The sequence below is a fragment of the Myxine glutinosa genome, chromosome 7 (assembly GCF_964187855.1).
Source record: "Myxine glutinosa chromosome 7, kmMyxGlut1.1, whole genome shotgun sequence".
Lineage (NCBI taxonomy): Eukaryota > Metazoa > Chordata > Myxini > Myxiniformes > Myxinidae > Myxine > Myxine glutinosa.
The window spans coordinates 116,803,062-116,824,604 of NC_136267.1; the positions used below are offsets into that span (position 1 = coordinate 116,803,062).

General features: G+C 43.8%; 8 non-coding genes across 8 annotated transcripts; all 8 read right to left on the reverse strand.

The window, feature by feature from the left end:
• Positions 1-2,521: 2,521 nt before the first annotated feature.
• Positions 2,522-2,593, reverse strand: TRNAQ-CUG (transfer RNA glutamine (anticodon CUG)). The gene has a single exon. It is a non-coding gene; the product is annotated as a tRNA-Gln (tRNA).
• A 3,238-nt stretch (positions 2,594-5,831) lies between these two features.
• On the reverse strand, positions 5,832-5,903 carry TRNAQ-CUG (transfer RNA glutamine (anticodon CUG)). Its single transcript has one exon. It is a non-coding gene; the product is annotated as a tRNA-Gln (tRNA).
• A 1,585-nt stretch (positions 5,904-7,488) lies between these two features.
• Positions 7,489-7,560, reverse strand: TRNAQ-CUG (transfer RNA glutamine (anticodon CUG)). The gene has a single exon. It is a non-coding gene; the product is annotated as a tRNA-Gln (tRNA).
• Positions 7,561-10,918: 3,358 nt separating this feature from the next.
• On the reverse strand, positions 10,919-10,990 carry TRNAQ-UUG (transfer RNA glutamine (anticodon UUG)). Its single transcript has one exon. It is a non-coding gene; the product is annotated as a tRNA-Gln (tRNA).
• Positions 10,991-12,575: 1,585 nt separating this feature from the next.
• On the reverse strand, positions 12,576-12,647 carry TRNAQ-CUG (transfer RNA glutamine (anticodon CUG)). The gene has a single exon. It is a non-coding gene; the product is annotated as a tRNA-Gln (tRNA).
• Positions 12,648-14,238: 1,591 nt separating this feature from the next.
• Positions 14,239-14,310, reverse strand: TRNAR-UCG (transfer RNA arginine (anticodon UCG)). The gene has a single exon. It is a non-coding gene; the product is annotated as a tRNA-Arg (tRNA).
• A 1,578-nt stretch (positions 14,311-15,888) lies between these two features.
• TRNAQ-CUG (transfer RNA glutamine (anticodon CUG)) lies at positions 15,889-15,960 on the reverse strand. Its single transcript has one exon. It is a non-coding gene; the product is annotated as a tRNA-Gln (tRNA).
• Positions 15,961-20,964: 5,004 nt separating this feature from the next.
• Positions 20,965-21,036, reverse strand: TRNAQ-UUG (transfer RNA glutamine (anticodon UUG)). Its single transcript has one exon. It is a non-coding gene; the product is annotated as a tRNA-Gln (tRNA).
• Positions 21,037-21,543: the final 507 nt, after the last annotated feature.

Sequence of the window (21,543 nt, forward strand, 5' to 3'; positions counted from 1 at the left end):
AGGAAAGAAGGGGCAAGGGGGGAGATTTGAAAGGGATGGGTGATGGGGAAGATTTGGAGGGGAGGGGCAAGGGGGAAGATTTGAAAGAGATGGGTGATGGGGAAGATTTGGAGAGGAGGGGCAAGGGGGTAGATTTGGAGGGGAGGTGTGATGGGGAAGTTTTGAAGGGGAGGGGTGATGGGGAAGTTTTGGAGGGGAGGGGTGATGGGGAAGTTTTGGAGGGAAGGGGTGATGGGGAAGATTTGGAGGGGTGTGGCAAGGGGGAAGATTTGAAAGGGATGGGTGACGGGGAAGATTTGGAGGGGAGGAGCAAGGGGGAATATTTGAAAGAGATGGGTGATGGGGAAGATTTGGAGGGGAGGGGCAAGGGGGTAGATTTGGAGGGGAGGGGTGATGGGGAAGTTTTGGAGGGGAGGGGCAAGGGGGTAGATTTGGAGGGGAGGGGTGATGGGGAAGTTTTGGAGGGGTGGGGTGATGGGGAAGTTTTGGAGGGAAGGGGTGATGGGGAAGATTTGGAGGGGAGGGGTGAGATTGGATTTTGAAAAGTGTACGATTAATGGGAAACGAACATTTATTGCAAAATGAGTTTCTTGAGACCTTCGAGTCAAAAATACATTTGAGGACACTGAAGGAGGGGTGGAGTGCAGGAGAGTTTCGGGAATTTAGAAAAAAGGAACTGTAAGAGATGGAATTTTTTTTTGGAATGAATAGATTTGGTGCGCAAGTCGAAAGCATCCTTTTATAGAAGAAGAAGAAAAAGGTGTTATAATATACGACAGAATACAGTTCTTCAGGGGAATGTTTAAACATTTTTAACGACGTGATCATGTGATCACGAACAACGTGGTCGAAGAACGAACGAACAAATAAGAACAACGAATAAACGAATAAGAGCAGAGAAGGAAATCTTTTTTGGGTTTTTTTTTTTTTTGAGTTGAGATTTTAAACAAGGAAGTATGGGATGAAAGGCTGGGACAAAAAACAGAGAACGAAAGTAATTGCAGTGCAATCAAAGAACTGCTGAGAGAAAAAAAAAGCCTCAAGGTCAGACACGGAACCCTACTAGGCCTCAGAATACGCGACACGAATTAACCGACGATTTTGTATACAGGTATGAAAAATTAACACCGAGAATCTTACTAAAGACACACTATAAGTACACACACCGAAAGATAGATACAGTTTCGACAAAAACACAATTGTGAAAAAATTACTTAACTTCGAAAGCGTGAGCGCATGGACAGCTTCGAAAGAACACGACCTTTTTAATGGATAGACAGTTTAGCATAGCGTGGAACGTGTTCTGATTTAGACAAGGATTTTGTGCATCAAGCACTGTTACGTGGGGTTAAGAATTGTCTCAATTGATGTGCATTGTGGGAAGGGTGATGCTTCATACAATAGTTAGACAGGGGCTAAGGTGAACGATTTCATGAGAATGGCTTGAAATTTATCAGACCGTTCATTGAGACAAACGGTTGGGGAGCAACAAGTAGCCAATCACGTGTGCTAGCTTGCTGTTACCATGCAAGGGCAACCAATGGGAGTGCTCCAATATGTTTGTTTGGTGTGAGACAAGACACACTCGAGAGGGAGAAAGTGAAAGAACAGAAAGAGTGGGATTTTCGTGAAGGAAAGATGAAAACACTCTCACTCTGGTGACAGCTCTGTGTTAGCTGCAAGTATTATGCAAACGTGTATTGGTAAAAGGATGCAAGAACAACTCATGATCGAGCGACTGGACGATGGTGGCTTGGTGCTGAGAGAGACGCTGCTGCACATGACACAGTGGTTGTGTGGGTCTTCGATCTCTGAAATGCTCGGCTTTGAGGAGTTGTTGAAAGCAGCAGTGCTCAGAGGGAGTTGCACACCTTACGAGCGTGGCCTTCAAAGTCGTTTACAGAGCATTGGTTGGAGGTAGGAGTAAAATATCTCACATCCATCGCATACTCTGGTGACAAGGAGCCAACAAAGAATGCTTTGAACTTGGGAGTTCTGTTGGGTGTCGAATTGGGATTTGACTTGTTCAAATCACAGCTGCGGGACATTCGGCCAGAATGGCAACAGCTTGATCAAAACCGTTGCCACCGATGAAATTGGCTGAGCATCTGAAAAGAGAATGTCTGGTTGGTATTTTCCAGTGACTGGTTGCGTGCTTGCAGCGCCTTGTCCGTGCATTTGAATAACGTCGGGGTTTCCAATTTGGCGTGGAAGAAAAGACATCTGAGCCTTTCAGATTCCGATTCCATTCTTTATTAAACCTCAATGGCAAAAACTCTCAAAACCCCTGCCGGGAAACCATGCCAAAGCAAGACTGAAGAGGTTTCACATGTTAAGAAACCAAAGGTAAAATGATACCGTGACACCGCGTCATCAAATGCATTCTGAAAATCAACAAAAACGACATCCACCATAGAGTTCCCTCCTCCACCAAATTATAATCTGCTGCAACAAATGTATTGAAGTTCTTTCTGCTTCAGAGCGCTTCCATAAATTTGTTAAAGATGACAAAAGATTAACAAGGTCCCACCGAGACTTGAACTCGGATCACTGGATTCAGAGTCCAGAGTGCTGACCATTACACCATGGAACCACTGATGCTGTCGTTTTCCTCATGCACATTCATCCTTCAAGAATTCCGAACTTCAGTCCCCATGATGTGTGTTGTCGCTCTTGACGAGACTCGACTTTACTGTGTGAAAAAAGAAGTAATTTCTTTAAATGATGTGATTGGAATGATATGACCATGAATCCGGAAGCAACTGTGTCACCAGTGGCACTGTAAGAGATAACGACGGAACATCACCAGTTCCAAAGGGAATTCCCGATTGAGAATGAAACATGTTTGAAAAAATATATATGTATATACATGTGCTGTACGTATTGTAACGTCAGAGGGGGATGGTAGAAATTGCCTTTTTAATGGTTAGACAGTTTATCATAGCATGGAACGTGTTCTGATTTAGACAAGGATTTTGTGCATCAAGTACCGTTACGGGGGGTTAAGAATTGTCTCATTTGATGTGCATTGTATGAAGGGTCATGCTTCATACAATAGTTAGACAGGGGTTAAGGTGAACGATTTCATGAGAATGGCTTGACCGTTCATTGAGACAAACGGTTGCAGAGCAACAGGTAGCCAATCACGTCTGCGAGCTTGCTGTTGCCATGCAAGGGCAACCAATGGGAGTGCTCCAATATGTTTGGTATGGGGTGAGACAAGACACACTCGAGAGGGAGAAAGTGAAAGAACAGACAGAGTGGGATTTTCGTGAAGGAAAGATGAAGCTCTCTCACTCTGGTGACAGCTCTGTGTTGGCTGCAAGTATTATGCAAACGTGTCTTGGTAAGAGGATGCAAGAACAACTCATGATCGAGCGACTGGACGATGGTGGCTTGGCGCTGAGAGAGACGCTGCTGCATATGACACAGTGGTTGTGTGGGTCTGCGATCTCTGAAATTCTCGGCTTTGAGGAGTTGTTGAAAGCAGCTGTGCTCAGAGGGAGTTGTACACTTTATGAGTGCGGCCTTCAAAGTCGGTTAAAGAGTATTGCTTGGAGGTTGGAGTAAAATATCTCACATCCATCGCATACTCTGGTTACAGGGAGCCAACAATGTATTTGAATTTTGTGAACTTGGTAGTTCTGGTTTAGGTGTCGAATTGGGATTTGACTTGTGTAAATCACAGCTGCCGGACATTCGGCCAGAATGGTGGCAGTTTGATTGAAACTGCTGCCACCGATGAAATTGGCTGAGTGTACGGGAAGAGAATGTCTGGTTGATAGTTCCCAGTGACTGATGGCGTGCTTGCAGCACCTTGTCCGTGCATTTGAATCACGTCGGGGTTTCCAATTTGGCATGGAAGAAAAGACATCTGAGCCTTTCGGCATCCGATTCCATTCTTTATTAAACCATCAATGGTAAAAACTCTCAAAACTCCTGCCGGAAAACCATGCCAAAGCAAGACGAAAGAGGCTCCACATGTTAAGAAACCAAAGGTAAAATGAAACCGCGACAGCGCATCATCAAATGCGTTCTGAAAATCGACACAAACGACATCCACCATCGAGTTCCCTCCTCCACCAAATTGCAATCTGCTGCAACAAATGCATTGAAGTTCTTTCTGCATCAGAGCGCTTCCACAAATTTGTTAAAGATGACAAAAGATTAACAAGGTCCCACCAAGATTTAAACTCGGATCACTGGAATCAAAGTCCAGAGTGCTAACCATTACACCATGGAACAACTGATGCTGCTGTTTTCCTCATGCACATTCATCCTTCAAAGATTCCGATCTTCAGTCTCCATGATATGTGTTGTCGCTCTTGCTGAGACTCGACTTTATTGTGTGGAAAAAAAGAAGTAATTTCTTTAAATAATGTGATTGGAATCATAGGACTGCATGAATCCGGAAGCAACTGTGTCACCAGTGGCACTGTAAGAGATAACGACAGAACGTCACCAGTTCCAAAGTGAATTCCCGATTGAGAATGAAATATGTTTGAAAAAGAATATATGTATATACGTGTACTGTATGTATTGTTATGTCAGAGGGGGATGGTAGAAATTGCCTTTTTTATGGATGGACAGTTTAGCATAGCGTGGAATGTGTTCTGATTTAGACAAGGATTTTGTGCATCAAGTAGCGTTACGTGGGGTTAAGAATTGTCTCATTTGATGTGCATTGTAGGGAGGGAGATGCTTCATACAATAGTTAGACAGGGGCTAAGGTGAAAGATTTCATGAGAATGGCTTGAATATATCAGACCGTTCATTGAGACAAACGGTTGCAGAGCAACAGGTAGCCAATCACGTCCGCGAGCTTGCTGTTGCCATGCAAGGGCAACCAATGGGAGTGCTCCACTATGTTTGGTATGGGGTGAGACAAGACACACTCGAGAGGGAGAAAGTGAAAGAACAGACAGAGTGGGATTTTCGTGAAGGAAAGATGAAAACTCTCTCACTCTGGTGACAGCTGTGTGTTGGCTGCAAGTATTATGCAAACGTGTCTTGGTAAAGGGATGCAAGAGCAACTCATGATCGAGCGACTGGACGATGGTGGCTTGGCGCTGAGAGAGACGCTGCTGCATATGACACAGTGGCTGTGTGGGTCTTCCATCTCTGAAATGCTCGGCTTTGAGGAGTTGTTGAAAGCAGCAGTGCTCAGAGGGAGTTGCGCGCTTTATGAGCGCGGCCTTCAAAGTCGTTTACAGAGCATTGGTTGGAGGTAGGAGTAAAATATCTCACATCCATTGCATACTCTGGTGACAAGGAGCCAACAATGAATGCTTTAAACTTGGGAGTTCTGTTGGGTGTCAAATTGGGATTTGACTTGTTCAAATCACAGCTGCGGGACATTCGGCCAGAAAGGCAACAGCTTGATCAAAACCGTTGCCACCGATGAAATTGGCTGAGCATCTGAAAAGAGAATGTCTGGTTGGTATTTCCCGGTGACTGGTTGAGTGCTTGCAGCGCCTTGTCCGTGCATTTGAATCACGTCGGGGTTTCCAATTTGGTGTGGAAGAAAAGATATCTGAGCCTTTCAGATTCCGAATCCATTCTTTATTAAACCTCAATGTTAAAAACTCTCAAAACCCCTGCCAGGAAGCCATGCCAAAGCAAGACTGAAGAGGCTTCACATGTTAAGAAACCAAAGGTAAAATGATACCGTGACAGCGCATCATCAAATGCGTTCTGAAAATCGACAAAAACGACATCCACCACATACTACACTCATCCACCAAATTAGAATCTGCTGCAACAAATGTATTGAAGTTCTTTCTGCTTTCGAGCACTTCCATAAATTTGTTAAAGATGACAAAAGAGTAACAAGGTCCCACCGAGAATTGGACTCGGATCACTGGATTCAGAGTCCAGAGTGCTAACCATTACACCATGGAACCACTGATGTTGTGGTTTTCCTCATGCACATTCATCCTTGAAAGATTCCGATCTTCAGCCCCCATGATTTGTGTTGTCGCTCTTGCAGAGACTCGACTTTATTGTGTGAAAAAAGAAGTAATTTCTTTAAATGATGTGATTGGAATGATATGACTGTATGAATCCGGAAGCAACTGTGTCACCAGTGGCACTGTAAGAGATAACGACGGAACGTCACCAGTTCCAAAGTGAATTCCCGATTGAGAATGAAACATGTTTGAAAAAGAATACATGTATACACGTGTGCTGTATGTATTGTTACATCAGAGGGGGATGGTAGAAATTGCCTTTTTAATGGTTAGACAGTTTATCATAGCATGGAACGTGTTCTGATTTAGACAAGGATTTTGTGCATCAAGTACCGTTACGGGGGGTTAAGAATTGTCTCATTTGATGTGCATTGTATGAAGGGTCATGCTTCATACAATAGTTAGACAGGGGTTAAGGTGAACGATTTCATGAGAATGGCTCGAATATATCAGTCCGTTCATTGAGACAAACGGTTGGGGAGAAACAGGTAGCCAATCAAGTCCGCTAGCTTGCTTTGACCATGCAAGGGCAACCAATGGGAGTGCTCCAATATGTTTGGTATGGGGTGAGACAAGACACACTCGAGAGGGAGAAAGTGAAAGAACAGACAGAGTGGGATTTTCGTGAAGGAAAGATGAAAACTCTCTCACTCTGGTGACAGCTCTGTGTTGGCTGCAAGTATTATGCAAACGTGTCTTGGTAAAAGGATGCAAGAACAACTCATGATTGAGTAACTGGAAGATGGTGGCTTGGCGCTGAGAGAGACGCTGCTGCATATGACACAGTGGTTGTGTGGGTCTGCGATCTCTGAAATTCTCGGCTTTGAGGAGTTGTTGAAAGCAGCTGTGCTCAGAGGGAGTTGTACGCTTTATGAGTGCGGCCTTCAAAGTCGGTTACAGAGCATTGCTTGGAGGTTGGAGTAAAATATCTCACATCCATCGCATACTCTGGTGACAAGGAGCCAACAATGAATGCTTTAAACTTGGGAGTTCTGTTGGGTGTCAAAATGTGATTTGACTTGTTCAAATCACAGCTGCGGGACATTCGGCCAGAAAGGCAACAGCTTGATCAAAACCGTTGCCACCGATGAAATTGGCTGAGCATCTGAAAAGAGAATGTCTGGTTGGTATTTCCGGATGACTGGTTGAGTGCTTGCAGCGCCTTGTCCGTGCATTTGAATCACGTCGGGGTTTCCAATTTGGCGTGGAAGAAAAGCCATCTGAGCCTTTCAGATTCCAAATCCATTCTTGATTAAACCATCAATGGTAAAAACTCTCAAAACTCCTGCCGGAAAACCATGCCAAAGCAAGACTAAAGCGGCTCCACATGTTAAGAAACCAAACGTAAAATGAAACCGCGACAGCGCATCATCAAATGCGTTCTGAAAATCGACACAAACGACATCCACCATCGAGTTCCCTCCTCCACCAAATTACAATCTGCTGCAACAAATGCATTGAAGTTCTTTCTGCTTCAGAGCGCTTCCACAAATTTGTTAAAGATGACAAAAGATTAACAACGTCCCACCGAGACTTGAACTCGGATCACTGGATTCAAAGTCCAGAGTGCTGACCATTACACCATGGAACCACTGATGCTGTCGTTTTCCTCATGCACATTCATCCTTCAAGAATTCCGAACTTCAGTCCCCATGATGTGTGTTGTCGCTCTTGACGAGACTTGACTTTACTGTGTGAAAAAAGAAGTAATTTCTTTAAATGATGTGATTGGAATAATATGACCATGAATCCGGAAGCAACTGTGTCACCAGTGGCACTGTAAGAGATAACGACGGAACATCACCAGTTCCAAAGGGAATTCCCGATTGAGAATGAAACATGTTTGAAAAAATATATATGTATATACATGTGCTGTACGTATTGTAACGTCAGAGGGGGATGGTAGAAATTGCCTTTTTAATGGTTAGACAGTTTATCATAGCATGGAACGTGTTCTGATTTAGACAAGGATTTTGTGCATCAAGTACCGTTACGGGGGGTTAAGAATTGTCTCATTTGATGTGCATTGTATGAAGGGTCATGCTTCATACAATAGTTAGACAGGGGTTAAGGTGAACGATTTCATGAGAATGGCTCGAATATATCAGTCCGTTCATTGAGACAAACGGTTGGGGAGAAACAGGTAGCCAATCAAGTCCGCTAGCTTGCTTTGACCATGCAAGGGCAACCAATGGGAGTGCTCCAATATGTTTGGTATGGGGTGAGACAAGACACACTCGAGAGGGAGAAAGTGAAAGAACAGACAGAGTGGGATTTTCGTGAAGGAAAGATGAAAACTCTCTCACTCTGTTAACAGCTCTGTGTTGGCTGCAAGTATTATGCAAACGTGTCTTGGTAAAAGGATGCAAGAACAACTCATGATCGAGCGACTGGACGATGGTGGCTTGGCGCTGAGAGAGACGCTGCTGCATATGACACAGTGGTTGTGTGGGTCTGCGATCTCTGAAATTCTCGGCTTTGAGGAGTTGTTGAAAGCAGCTGTGCTCAGAGGGAGTTGTACACTTTATGAGTGCGGCCTTCAAAGTCGGTTACAGAGCATTGCTTGGAGGTTGGAGTAAAATATCTCACATCCATCGCATACTCTGGTGACAGGGAGCCAACAATGTATTTGAATTTTGTGAACTTGGTAGTTCTGTTTTAGGTGTCGAATTGGGATTTGACTTGTGTAAATCACAGCTGCCGGACATTCGGCCAGAATGGTGGCAGTTTGATTGAAACTGCTGCCACCGATGAAATTGGCTGAGTGTCCGGGAAGAGAATGTCTGGTTGATAGTTCCCAGTGACTGATGGCGTGCTTGCAGCACCTTGTCTGTGCATTTGAATCACGTCGGGGTTTCCAATTTGGCATGGAAGAAAAGACATCTGAGCCTTTCGGCATCCGATTCCATTCTTTATTAAACCATCAATGGTAAAAACTCTCAAAACTCCTGCCGGGAAACCATGCCAAAGCAAGACTAAAGAGGTTTCACATGTTAAGAAACCAAAGGTAAAATGATACCGTGACAGCGCGTCATCAAATGCGTTCTGAAAATCAACAAAAACGACATCCACCATAGAGTTCCCTCCTCCACCAAATTATAATCTGCTGCAACAAATGTATTGAAGTTCTTTCTCCTTCAGAGCGCTTCCATAAATTTTTTAAAGATGACAAAAGATTAACAAGGTCCCACCGAGACTTGAACGTGGATCACTGGATTCAGAATCCAGAGTCCGAACCATTACACCATGGAACAACTGATGCTGCTGTTTTCCTCATGCACATTCATCCTTCAAAGATTCCGATCTTCAGCTCCCATGATTTGTGTTGTCGCTCTTGCCGAGACTCGACTTTATTGTGTGAAAAAAGAAGTAATTTCTTTAAATGATGTGATTGGAATGATATGACTGTATGAATCCGGAAGCAACTGTGTCACCAGTGGCACTGTAAGAGATAACGACGGAACGTCACCAGTTCCAAAGTGAATTCCCGATTGAGAATTAAACATGTTTGAAAAAGAATACATGTATACATGTGCGCTGTACGTATTGTAACGTCAGAGGGGGATGGTAGAAATTTCTTTTTTAATGGATAGACAGTTTATCATAGCGTGGAACGTGTTCTGATTTAGACAAGGATTTTGTGCATCAAGTAGCGTTACGTGGGGTTAAGAATTGTCTCATTTGATGTGCATTGTGGGAAGGGTGATGCTTCATACAATAGTTAGACAGGGGCTAAGGTGAACGATTTCATGAAAATGGCTTGAATATATCAGACCGTTGTGACTAAATTGATGATTGATGACTAAAATTAAGACTAAAATTGATGATTTTAGAAGTTTGACCTCGAGTTTGACCATCACACCAATGTCACAGAATATATCAGAATATATCAGTGAGACAAACGGTTGCAGAGCAACAGGTCGCCAATCACGTCCGCGAGCTTGCTGTTGCCATGCAAGGGCAACCAATGGGAGTGCTCCAATATGTTTGGTTTGGGGTGAGACAAGACACACTCGAGAGGGAGAAAGTGAAAGAACAGACAGAGTGGGATTTTCGTGAAGGAAAGATGAAAACTCTCTCACTCTGGTGACAGCTCTGTGTTAGCTGCAAGTATTATGCAAGCGTGTCTTGGTAAAAGGATGCAAGACCCACTCATGATCGAGCGACTGGACGATGGTGGCTTGGCGCTGAGAGAGACGCTGCTGCATATGACACAGTGGTTGTGTGGTTCTTTGATCTCTGAAATGCTCGGCTTTGAGCAGTTGTTGAAAGCAGCAGTGCTCAGAGGGAGTTGCATGCTTTATGAGAGTGGCCTTCAAAGTCGTTTACAGAGCATTGGTTGGAGGTAGGAGTAAAATATCTCACATCCATTGCATACTCTGGTGACAAGGAGCCAACAATGAATGCTTTAAACTTGGGAGTTCTGTTGGGTGTCAAATTGGGATTTGACTTGTTCAAATCACAGCTGCGGGACATTCGGCCAGAAAGGCAACAGCTTGATCAAAACCGTTGCCACCGATGAAATTGGCTGAGCATCTGAAAAGAGAATGTCTGGTTGGTATTTCCCGGTGACTGGTTGAGTGCTTGCAGCGCCTTGTCCGTGCATTTGAATCACGTCGGGGTTTCCAATTTGGTGTGGAAGAAAAGATATCTGAGCCTTTCAGATTCCGAATCCATTCTTTATTAAACCTCAATGTTAAAAACTCTCAAAACCCCTGCCAGGAAGCCATGCCAAAGCAAGACTGAAGAGGCTTCACATGTTAAGAAACCAAAGGTAAAATGATACCGTGACAGCGCATCATCAAATGCGTTCTGAAAATCGACAAAAACGACATCCACCACAGACTACACTCATCCACCAAATTAGAATCTGCTGCAACAAATGTATTGAAGTTCTTTCTGCTTTCGAGCACTTCCATAAATTTGTTAAAGATGACAAAAGAGTAACAAGGTCCCACCGAGAATTGGACTCGGATCACTGGATTCAGAGTCCAGAGTGCTAACCATTACACCATGGAACCACTGATGTTGTGGTTTTCCTCATGCACATTCATCCTTGAAAGATTCCGATCTTCAGCCCCCATGATTTGTGTTGTCGCTCTTGCAGAGACTCGACTTTATTGTGTGAAAAAAGAAGTAATTTCTTTAAATGATGTGATTGGAATGATATGACTGTATGAATCCGGAAGCAACTGTGTCACCAGTGGCACTGTAAGAGATAACGACGGAACGTCACCAGTTCCAAAGTGAATTCCCGATTGAGAATGAAACATGTTTGAAAAAGAATACATGTATACACGTGTGCTGTATGTATTGTTACATCAGAGGGGGATGGTAGAAATTGCCTTTTTAATGGTTAGACAGTTTATCATAGCATGGAACGTGTTCTGATTTAGACAAGGATTTTGTGCATCAAGTACCGTTACGGGGGGTTAAGAATTGTCTCATTTGATGTGCATTGTATGAAGGGTCATGCTTCATACAATAGTTAGACAGGGGTTAAGGTGAACGATTTCATGAGAATGGCTCGAATATATCAGTCCGTTCATTGAGACAAACGGTTGGGGAGAAACAGGTAGCCAATCAAGTCCGCTAGCTTGCTTTGACCATGCAAGGGCAACCAATGGGAGTGCTCCAATATGTTTGGTATGGGGTGAGACAAGACACACTCGAGAGGGAGAAAGTGAAAGAACAGACAGAGTGGGATTTTCGTGAAGGAAAGATGAAAACTCTCTCACTCTGGTGACAGCTCTGTGTTGGCTGCAAGTATTATGCAAACGTGTCTTGGTAAAAGGATGCAAGAACAACTCATGATTGAGTAACTGGAAGATGGTGGCTTGGCGCTGAGAGAGACGCTGCTGCATATGACACAGTGGTTGTGTGGGTCTGCGATCTCTGAAATTCTCGGCTTTGAGGAGTTGTTGAAAGCAGCAGTGCTCAGAGGGAGTTGTACGCTTTATGAGTGCGGCCTTCAAAGTCGGTTACAGAGCATTGCTTGGAGGTTGGAGTAAAATATCTCACATCCATCGCATACTCTGGTGACAAGGAGCCAACAATGAATGCTTTAAACTTGGGAGTTCTGTTGGGTGTCAAATTGGGATTTGACTTGTTCAAATCACAGCTGCGGGACATTCGGCCAGAAAGGCAACAGCTTGATCAAAACCGTTGCCACCGATGAAATTGGCTGAGCATCTGAAAAGAGAATGTCTGGTTGGTATTTCCGGATGACTGGTTGAGTGCTTGCAGCGCCTTGTCCGTGCATTTGAATCACGTCGGGGTTTCCAATTTGGCGTGGAAGAAAAGCCATCTGAGCCTTTCAGATTCCAAATCCATTCTTGATTAAACCATCAATGGTAAAAACTCTCAAAACTCCTGCCGGAAAACCATGCCAAAGCAAGACTAAAGCGGCTCCACATGTTAAGAAACCAAACGTAAAATGAAACCGCGACAGCGCATCATCAAATGCGTTCTGAAAATCGACACAAACGACATCCACCATCGAGTTCCCTCCTCCACCAAATTACAATCTGCTGCAACAAATGCATTGAAGTTCTTTCTGCTTCAGAGCGCTTCCACAAATTTGTTAAAGATGACAAAAGATTAACAAGGTCCCACCGAGACTTGAACTCGGATCACTGGATTCAAAGTCCAGAGTGCTGACCATTACACCATGGAACCACTGATGCTGTCGTTTTCCTCATGCACATTCATCCTTCAAGAATTCCGAACTTCAGTCCCCATGATGTGTGTTGTCGCTCTTGACGAGACTTGACTTTACTGTGTGAAAAAAGAAGTAATTTCTTTAAATGATGTGATTGGAATAATATGACCATGAATCCGGAAGCAACTGTGTCACCAGTGGCACTGTAAGAGATAACGACGGAACATCACCAGTTCCAAAGGGAATTCCCGATTGAGAATGAAACATGTTTGAAAAAATATATATGTATATACATGTGCTGTGCGTATTGTAACGTCAGAGGGGGATGGTAGAAATTGCCTTTTTAATGGTTAGACAGTTTATCATAGCATGGAACGTGTTCTGATTTAGACAAGGATTTTGTGCATCAAGTACCGTTACGGGGGGTTAAGAATTGTCTCATTTGATGTGCATTGTATGAAGGGTCATGCTTCATACAATAGTTAGACAGGGGTTAAGGTGAACGATTTCATGAGAATGGCTCGAATATATCAGTCCGTTCATTGAGACAAACGGTTGGGGAGAAACAGGTAGCCAATCAAGTCCGCTAGCTTGCTTTGACCATGCAAGGGCAACCAATGGGAGTGCTCCAATATGTTTGGTATGGGGTGAGACAAGACACACTCGAGAGGGAGAAAGTGAAAGAACAGACAGAGTGGGATTTTCGTGAAGGAAAGATGAAAACTCTCTCACTCTGTTAACAGCTCTGTGTTGGCTGCAAGTATTATGCAAACTTGTCTTGGTAAAAGGATGCAAGAACAACTCATGATCGAGCGACTGGATGATGGTGGCTTGGCGCTGAGAGAGACGCTGCTGCATATGACACAGTGGTTGTGTGGGTCTGCGATCTCTGAAATTCTCGGCTTTGAGGAGTTGTTGAAAGCAGCTGTGCTCAGAGGGAGTTGTACACTTTATGAGTGCGGCCTTCAAAGTCGGTTACAGAGCATTGCTTGGAGGTTGGAGTAAAATATCTCACATCCATCGCATACTCTGGTTACAGGGAGCCAACAATGTATTTGAATTTTGTGAACTTGGTAGTTCTGTTTTAGGTGTCGAATTGGGATTTGACTTGTGTAAATCACAGCTGCCGGACATTCGGCCAGAATGGTGGCAGTTTGATTGAAACTGCTGCCACCGATGAAATTGGCTGAGTGTCCGGGAAGAGAATGTCTGGTTGATAGTTCCCAGTGACTGATGGCGTGCTTGCAGCACCTTGTCTGTGCATTTGAATCACGTCGGGGTTTCCAATTTGGCATGGAAGAAAAGACATCTGAGCCTTTCGGCATCCGATTCCATTCTTTATTAAACCATCAATGGTAAAAACTCTCAAAACTCCTGCCGGGAAACCATGCCAAAGCAAGACTAAAGAGGTTTCACATGTTAAGAAACCAAAGGTAAAATGATACCGTGACAGCGCGTCATCAAATGCGTTCTGAAAATCGACACAAACGACATCCACCATCGAGTTCCCTCCTCCACCAAATTACAATCTGCTGCAACAAATGCATTGAAGTTCTTTCTGCATCAGAGCGCTTCCACAAATTTGTTAAAGATGACAAAAGATCAACAAGATCCCACCAAGATTTAAACTCGGATCACTGGAATCGAAGTCCAGAGTGCTAACCATTACACCATGGAACCACTGATGTTACTGTTTTCCTCATTCACATTCATCCTTCAAAGATTCCGATCTTCAGTCTCCATGATATGTGTTGTCGCTCTTGCTGAGACTCGACTTTATTGTGTGGAAAAAAAGAAGTAATTTCTTTAAATGATGTGATTGGAATGATATGACTGCATGAATCTGGAAACAACTGTGTCACCAGTGGCACTGTAAGAGATAACGACGGAACGTCACCAGTTCCAAAGTGAATTCCCGATTGAGAATGAAACATGTTTGAAAAAGAATATATGTATATACGTGTACTGTATGTATTGTTATGTCAGAGGGGGATGGTAGAAATTGCCTTTTTTATGGATGGACAGTTTAGCATAGCGTGGAATGTGTTCTGATTTAGACAAGGATGTTGTGCATCAAGTAGCGTTACGTGGGGTTAAGAATTGTCTCATTTGATGTGCATTGTAGGGAGGGAGATGCTTCATACAATAGTTAGACAGGGGCTAAGGTGAAAGATTTCATGAGAATGGCTTGAATATATCAGACTGTTCATTGAGACAAACGGTTGCAGAGCAACAGGTAGCCAATCACGTCTGCGAGCTTGCTGTTGCCATGCAAGGGCAACCAATGGGAGTGCTCCACTATGTTTGGTATGGGGTGAGACAAGACACACTCGAGAGGGAGAAAGTGAAAGAACAGGCAGAGTGGGATTTTCGTGAAGGAAAGATGAAAACTCTCTCACTCTGGTGACAGCTGTGTGTTCGCTGCAAGTATTATGCAAACGTGTCTTGGTAAAGGGATGCAAGATCAACTCATGATCGAGCGACTGGACGATGGTGGCTTGGCGCTGAGAGAGACGCTGCTGCATATGACACAGTGGCTGTGTGGGTCTTCCATCTCTGAAATGCTCGGCTTTGAGTAGTTGTTGAAAGCAGCAGTGCTCAGAGGGAGTTGCGCACTTTATGAGCGCGGCCTTCAAAGTCGTTTACAGAGCATTGGTTGGAGGTAGGAGTAAAATATCTCACATCTATTGCAGACAAGCTGCCAACAATGAATGCTTTAAACTTGGGAGTTCTGTTGGGTGTCAAATTGGGATTTGACTTGTTCAAATCACAGCTGCGGGACATTCGGCCAGAAAGGCAACAGCTTGATCAAAACCGTTGCCACCGATGAAATTGGCTGAGCATCTGAAAAGAGAATGTCTGGTTGGTATTTCCCGGTGACTGGTTGCGTGATTGCAGCGCCTTGTCCGTGCATTTGAATCACGTCGGGGTTTTCCAATTTGGTGTGGAAGAAAAGATATCTGAGCCTTTCAGATGCCGATTCCATTCTTTATTAAACCTCAATGTTAAAAACTCTCAAAACCCCTGCCAGGAAGCCATGCCAAAGCAAGACTAAAGAGGCTTCACATGTTAAGAAACCAAAGGTAAAATGATACCGTGACAGCGCGTCATCAAATGCGTTCTGAAAATCGACAAAAACGACATCCACCACAGACTTCACTCCTCCACCAAATTAGAATCTGCTGCAACAAATGTATTGAAGTTCTTTCTGCTTTCGAGCGCTTCCATAAATTTGTTAAAGATGACAAAAGAGTAACAAGGTCCCACCGAGAATTGAACTCGGATCACTGGATTCAGAGTCCAGAGTGCTAACCATTACACCATGGAACCACTGATGTTGTTGTTTTCCTCATTCACATTCATCCTTCAAAGATTCCGATCTTCAGCCCCCATGATTTGTGTTGTCGCTCTTGCCGAGACTCGACTTTATTGTGTGAAAAAAGAAGTAATTTCTTTAAATGATGTGATTGGAATGATATGACTGTATGAATCCGGAAGCAACTGTGTCACCAGTGGCACTGTAAGAGATAACGACAGAACGTCACCAGTTCCAAAGTGAATTCCCGATTGAGAATGAAACATGTTTGAAAAAATATATATGTATATACATGTGCTGTACGTATTGTAACGTCAGAGGGGGATGGTAGAAATTGCCTTTTTAATGGTTAGACAGTTTATCATAGCATGGAACGTGTTCTGATTTAGACAAGGATTTTGTGCATCAAGTACCGTTACGGGGGGTTAAGAATTGTCTCATTTGATGTGCATTGTATGAAGGGTCATGCTTCATACAATAGTTAGACAGGGGTTAAGGTGAACGATTTCATGAGAATGGCTTGACCGTTCATTGAGACAAACGGTTGCAGAGCAACAGGTAGCCAATCACGTCTGCGAGCTTGCTGTTGCCATGCAAGGGCAACCAATGGGAGTGCTCCAATATGTTTGGTATGGGGTGAGACAAGACACACTCGAGAGGGAGAAAGTGAAAGAACAGACAGAGTGGGATTTTCGTGAAGGAAAGATGAAAACTCTCTCACTCTGGTGACAGCTCTGTGTTGGCTGCAAGTATTATGCAAACGTGTCTTGGTAAAAGGATGCAAGAACAACTCATGATCGAGCGACTGGACGATGGTGGCTTGGCGCTGAGAGAGACGCTGCTGCATATGACACAGTGGTTGTGTGGGTCTGCGATCTCTGAAATTCTCGGCTTTGAGGAGTTGTTGAAAGCAGCTGTGCTCAGAGGGAGTTGTACACTTTATGAGTGCGGCCTTCAAAGTCGGTTACAGGGCATTGCTTGGAGGTTGGAGTAAAATATCTCACATCCATCGCATACTCTGGTGACAGGGAGCCAACAATGTATTTGAATTTTGTGAACTTGGTAGTTCTGTTTTAGGTGTCGAATTGGGATTTGACTTGTGTAAATCACAGCTGCCGGACATTCGGCCAGAATTGTGGCAGTTTGATTGAAACTGCTGCCACCGATGAAATTGGCTGAGTGTCCGGGAAGTGAATGTCTGGTTGATAGTTCCCAGTGACTGATGGCGTGCTTGCAGCACCTTGTCTGTGCATTTGAATCACGTCGGGGTTTCCAATTTGGCATGGAAGAAAAGACATCTGAGCCTTTCGGCAGCCGATTCCATTCTTTATTAAACCATCAATGGTAAAAACTCTCAAAACTCCTGCCGGGAAACCATGCCAAAGCAAGACTAAAGAGGTTTCACATGTTAAGAAACCAAAGGTAAAATGATACCGTGACAGCGCGTCGTCAAATGCGTTCTGAAAATCAACAAAAACGACATCCACCATAGAGTTCCCTCCTCCACCAAATTATAATCTGCTGCAACAAATGTATTGAAGTTCTTTCTCCTTCAGAGCGCTTCCATAAATTTGTTAAAGATGACAAAAGATTAACAAGGTCCCACCGAGACTTGAACGTGGATCACTGGATTCAGAATCCAGAGTCCGATCCATTACACCATGGAACAACTGATGCTGCTGTTTTCCTCATGCACATTTATCCTTCAAAGATTCCGATCTTCAGCCCCCATGATTTGTGTTGTCGCTCTTGCCGAGACTCGACTTTATTGTGTGAAAAAAGAAGTAATTTCTTTAAATGATGTGATTGGAATGATATGACTGTATGAATCCGGAAGCAACTGTGTCACCAGTGGCACTGTAAGAGATAACGACGGAACGTCACCAGTTCCAAAGTGAATTCCCGATTGAGAATTAAACATGTTTGAAAAAGAATACATGTATACATGTGCGCTGTACGTATTGTAACGTCAGAGGGGGATGGTAGAAATTTCTTTTTTAATGGATAGACAGTTTATCATAGCGTGGAACGTGTTCTGATTTAGACAAGGATTTTGTGCATCAAGTAGCGTTACGTGGGGTTAAGAATTGTCTCATTTGATGTGCATTGTGGGAAGGGTGATGCTTCATACAATAGTTAGACAGGGGCTAAGGTGAACGATTTCATGAAAATGGCTTGAATATATCAGACCGTTGTGACTAAATTGATGATTGATGACTAAAATTAAGACTAAAATTGATGATTTTAGAAGTTTGACCTCGAGTTTGACCATCACACCAATGTCACAGAATATATCAGAATATATCAGTGAGACAAACGGTTGCAGAGCAACAGGTCGCCAATCACGTCCGCGAGCTTGCTGTTGCCATGCAAGGGCAACCAATGGGAGTGCTCCAATATGTTTGGTTTGGGGTGAGACAAGACACACTCGAGAGGCAGAAAGTGAAAGAACAGACAGAGTGGGATTTTCGTGAAGGAAAGATGAAAACTCTCTCACTCTGGTGACAGCTCTGTGGTGGCTGAAAGTATTATGCAAACGTGTCTTGGTAAAAGGATGCAAGAACAACTCATGATTGAGTGACTGGACGATGGTGGATTGGCGCTGAGAGAGACGCTGCTGCATATGACACAGTGGTTGTGTGGGTCTTCGATCTCTGAAATGCTCGGCTTTGAGGAGTTGTTGAAAGCAGCAGTGCTAAGAGGGAGTTGCACGCTTTATGAGAGTGGCCTTCAAAGTCGTTTACAGAGCATTGGTTGGAGGTAGGAGTAAAATATCTCACATCCATCGCATACTCTGGTGACAAGGAGCCAACAATGAATGCTTTGAACTTGAGAGTTCTGTTGGGTGTCGAATTGGGATTTGACTTGTTCAAATCACAGCTGCGGGACATTCGGCCAGAAAGGCAACAGCTTGATCAAAACCGTTGTCACCGATGAAATTGGCTGAGCATCTGAAAAGAGAATGTCTGGTTGGTATTTCCCGGTGACTGGTTGCGTGCTTGCAGCGCCTTGTCCGTGCATTTGAATCACGTCGGGGTTTCCAATTTGGCATGGAAGAAAAGACATCTGAGCCTTTCGGATTCCGAATCCATTCTTTATTAAACCATCAATTGTAAAAACTCTCAAAACTCCTGCCGGGAAACCATGCCAAAGCAAGACTAAAGAGGCTTCACATGTTAAGTAACCAAAGGTAAAATGATAACGTGACAGCGCGTCAACAAATGCGTTCTGAAAATCAACAAAAACGACATCCACCAAAGAGTTCCCTCCTCGACCAAATTATAATCTGCTGCAACAAATGTATTGAAGTTCTTTCTGCTTCAGAGCGCTTCCATAAATTTGTTAAAGATGACAAAAGATTAACAAAATCCCACTGAGACTTGAACGCGGATCACTGGATTCAGAGTCCAGAGTGCTGACCATTACACCATGGAACCACTGATGCTGTCGTTTTCCTCATGCACATTCATCCTTCAAGAATTCTGAACTTCAGTCCCCATGATGTGTGTTGTCGCTCTTGACGAGACTCGACTTTACTGTGTGAAAAAAGAAGTAATTTCTTTAAATGATGTGATTGGAATGATATGACCATGAATCCGGAAGCAACTGTGTCACCAGTGGCACTGTAAGAGATAACGACGGAACATCACCAGTTCCAAAGGGAATTCCCGATTGAGAATGAACATGTTTGAAAAAATATATATGTCTATTCATGTGCTGTATGTATTGTAACGTCAGAGGGGGATGGTATAAATTGCCTTTTTAATGGATAGACAGTTTATCATAGCATGGAACGTGTTCTGATTTAGACAAGGATTTTATGCATCAAGTACCGTTACGGGGGGTTAAGAATTGTCTCAGTTGATGTGCATTGTACGAAGGGTGATGCTTCATACAATAGTTAGACAGGGGTTAAGGTGAACGATTTCATGAGAATGGCTTGAATATATCAGTCCGTTCATTGAGACAAACGGTTGGGGAGAAACAGGTAGCCAATCACGTCCGCTAGCTTGCTTTGACCATGCAAGGGCAACCAATGGGTGTGCTCCAATATGTTTGGGTTGGGGTGAGACAAGACACACTCGAGAGGGAGAAAGTGAAAGAACAGACAGAGTGGGCTTTTCGTGAAGGAAAGATGAAAACTCTCTCACTCTGGTGACAGCTCTGTGTTAGCTGCAAGTATTATGCAAACGTGTCTTGGTAAAAGGATGCAAGAACCACTCATGATCGAGCGACTGGACGATGGTGGCTTGGCGCTGAGAGAGACGCTGCTGCATGTGACACAGTGGTTGTGTGGGTCTTCGATCTCTGACATGCTCGGCTTTGAGCAGTTGTTGAAAGCAGCAGTGCTCAGAGGGAGTTGCACGCTTTATGAGAGTGGCCTTCAAAGTCGTTTACGGAGCATTGGTTGGAGGTAGGAGTAAAATATCTCACATCCATCGCAAACTCTGGTGACAATGAGCCAACAATGAATGCTTTGAACTTGGGAGTTCTGTTGTGTGTCGAATTGGGATTTGACTGGTTCAAATCACAGATGCGGGCCATTCGGCCAGAAAGGCAACAGCTTGATCAAAACCGTTGCCACCGATGAAATTGGCTGAGCATCTGAAAAGAGAATGTCTGGTTGGTATTTCCCGATGACTGGTTGAGTGCTTGCAGCGCCTTGTCCGTGCATTTGAATCACGTCGGGGTTTCCAATTTGGCGTGGAAGAAAAGCCATCTGAGCCTTTCGGAATCCGACTCCATTCTTGATTAAACCATCAATGGTAAAAACTCTCAAAACTCCTGCCGGAAAACCATGCCAAAGCAAGACGAAAGAGGCTCCACATGTAAAGAAACCAAAGGTAAAATGAAACCGCGACAGCGCATCATCAAATGCGTTCTGAAAATCGACACAAACGACATCCACCATTGAGTTCCCTCTCCACCAAATTACAATCTGCTGCAACAAATGCATTGAAGTTCTTTCTGCATCAGAGCGCTTCCACAAATTTGTTAAAGATGACAAAAGATTAACAAGGTCCCACCGAGATTTGAACTCGGATCACTGAAATCAAAGTCCAGAGTGCTAACCATTACACCATGGAACCACTGATGTGGCTGTTTTCCTCATTCACATTCATCCTTCAAAGATTCCGAACTTCGGTCCCCATGATTTGTGTTGTCGCTCTTGCCGAGACTCAACTTTATTGTGTGAAAAAAAGAAGTAATTTCTTTAAATGATGTGATTGGAATGACATGACTGGACGAATCCGGAAGCAACTGTGTCACCAGTGGCACTGTAAGAGATAACGACGGAACGTCACCAGTTCCAAAGTGAATTCCCGATTAAGAATGAAACATGTTTCAAAAATATATATATGTATAAACGTGTGCTGCATGTGTTGTTACGTCAGAGGGGGATGGTAGAAATTGACTTTTTAATGGATAGACAGTTTGGCATAGCATGGAACGTGTTCTGATTTAGACAAGGATTATGTGCATCAAGTAGCGTTACGTGGGGTTAACAATTGTCTCATTTGATGTGCAATGTCGAAATGGTGATGCTTCATACAATAGTTAGACAGGGGTTAAGATGAACGATTTCATGAGAATGG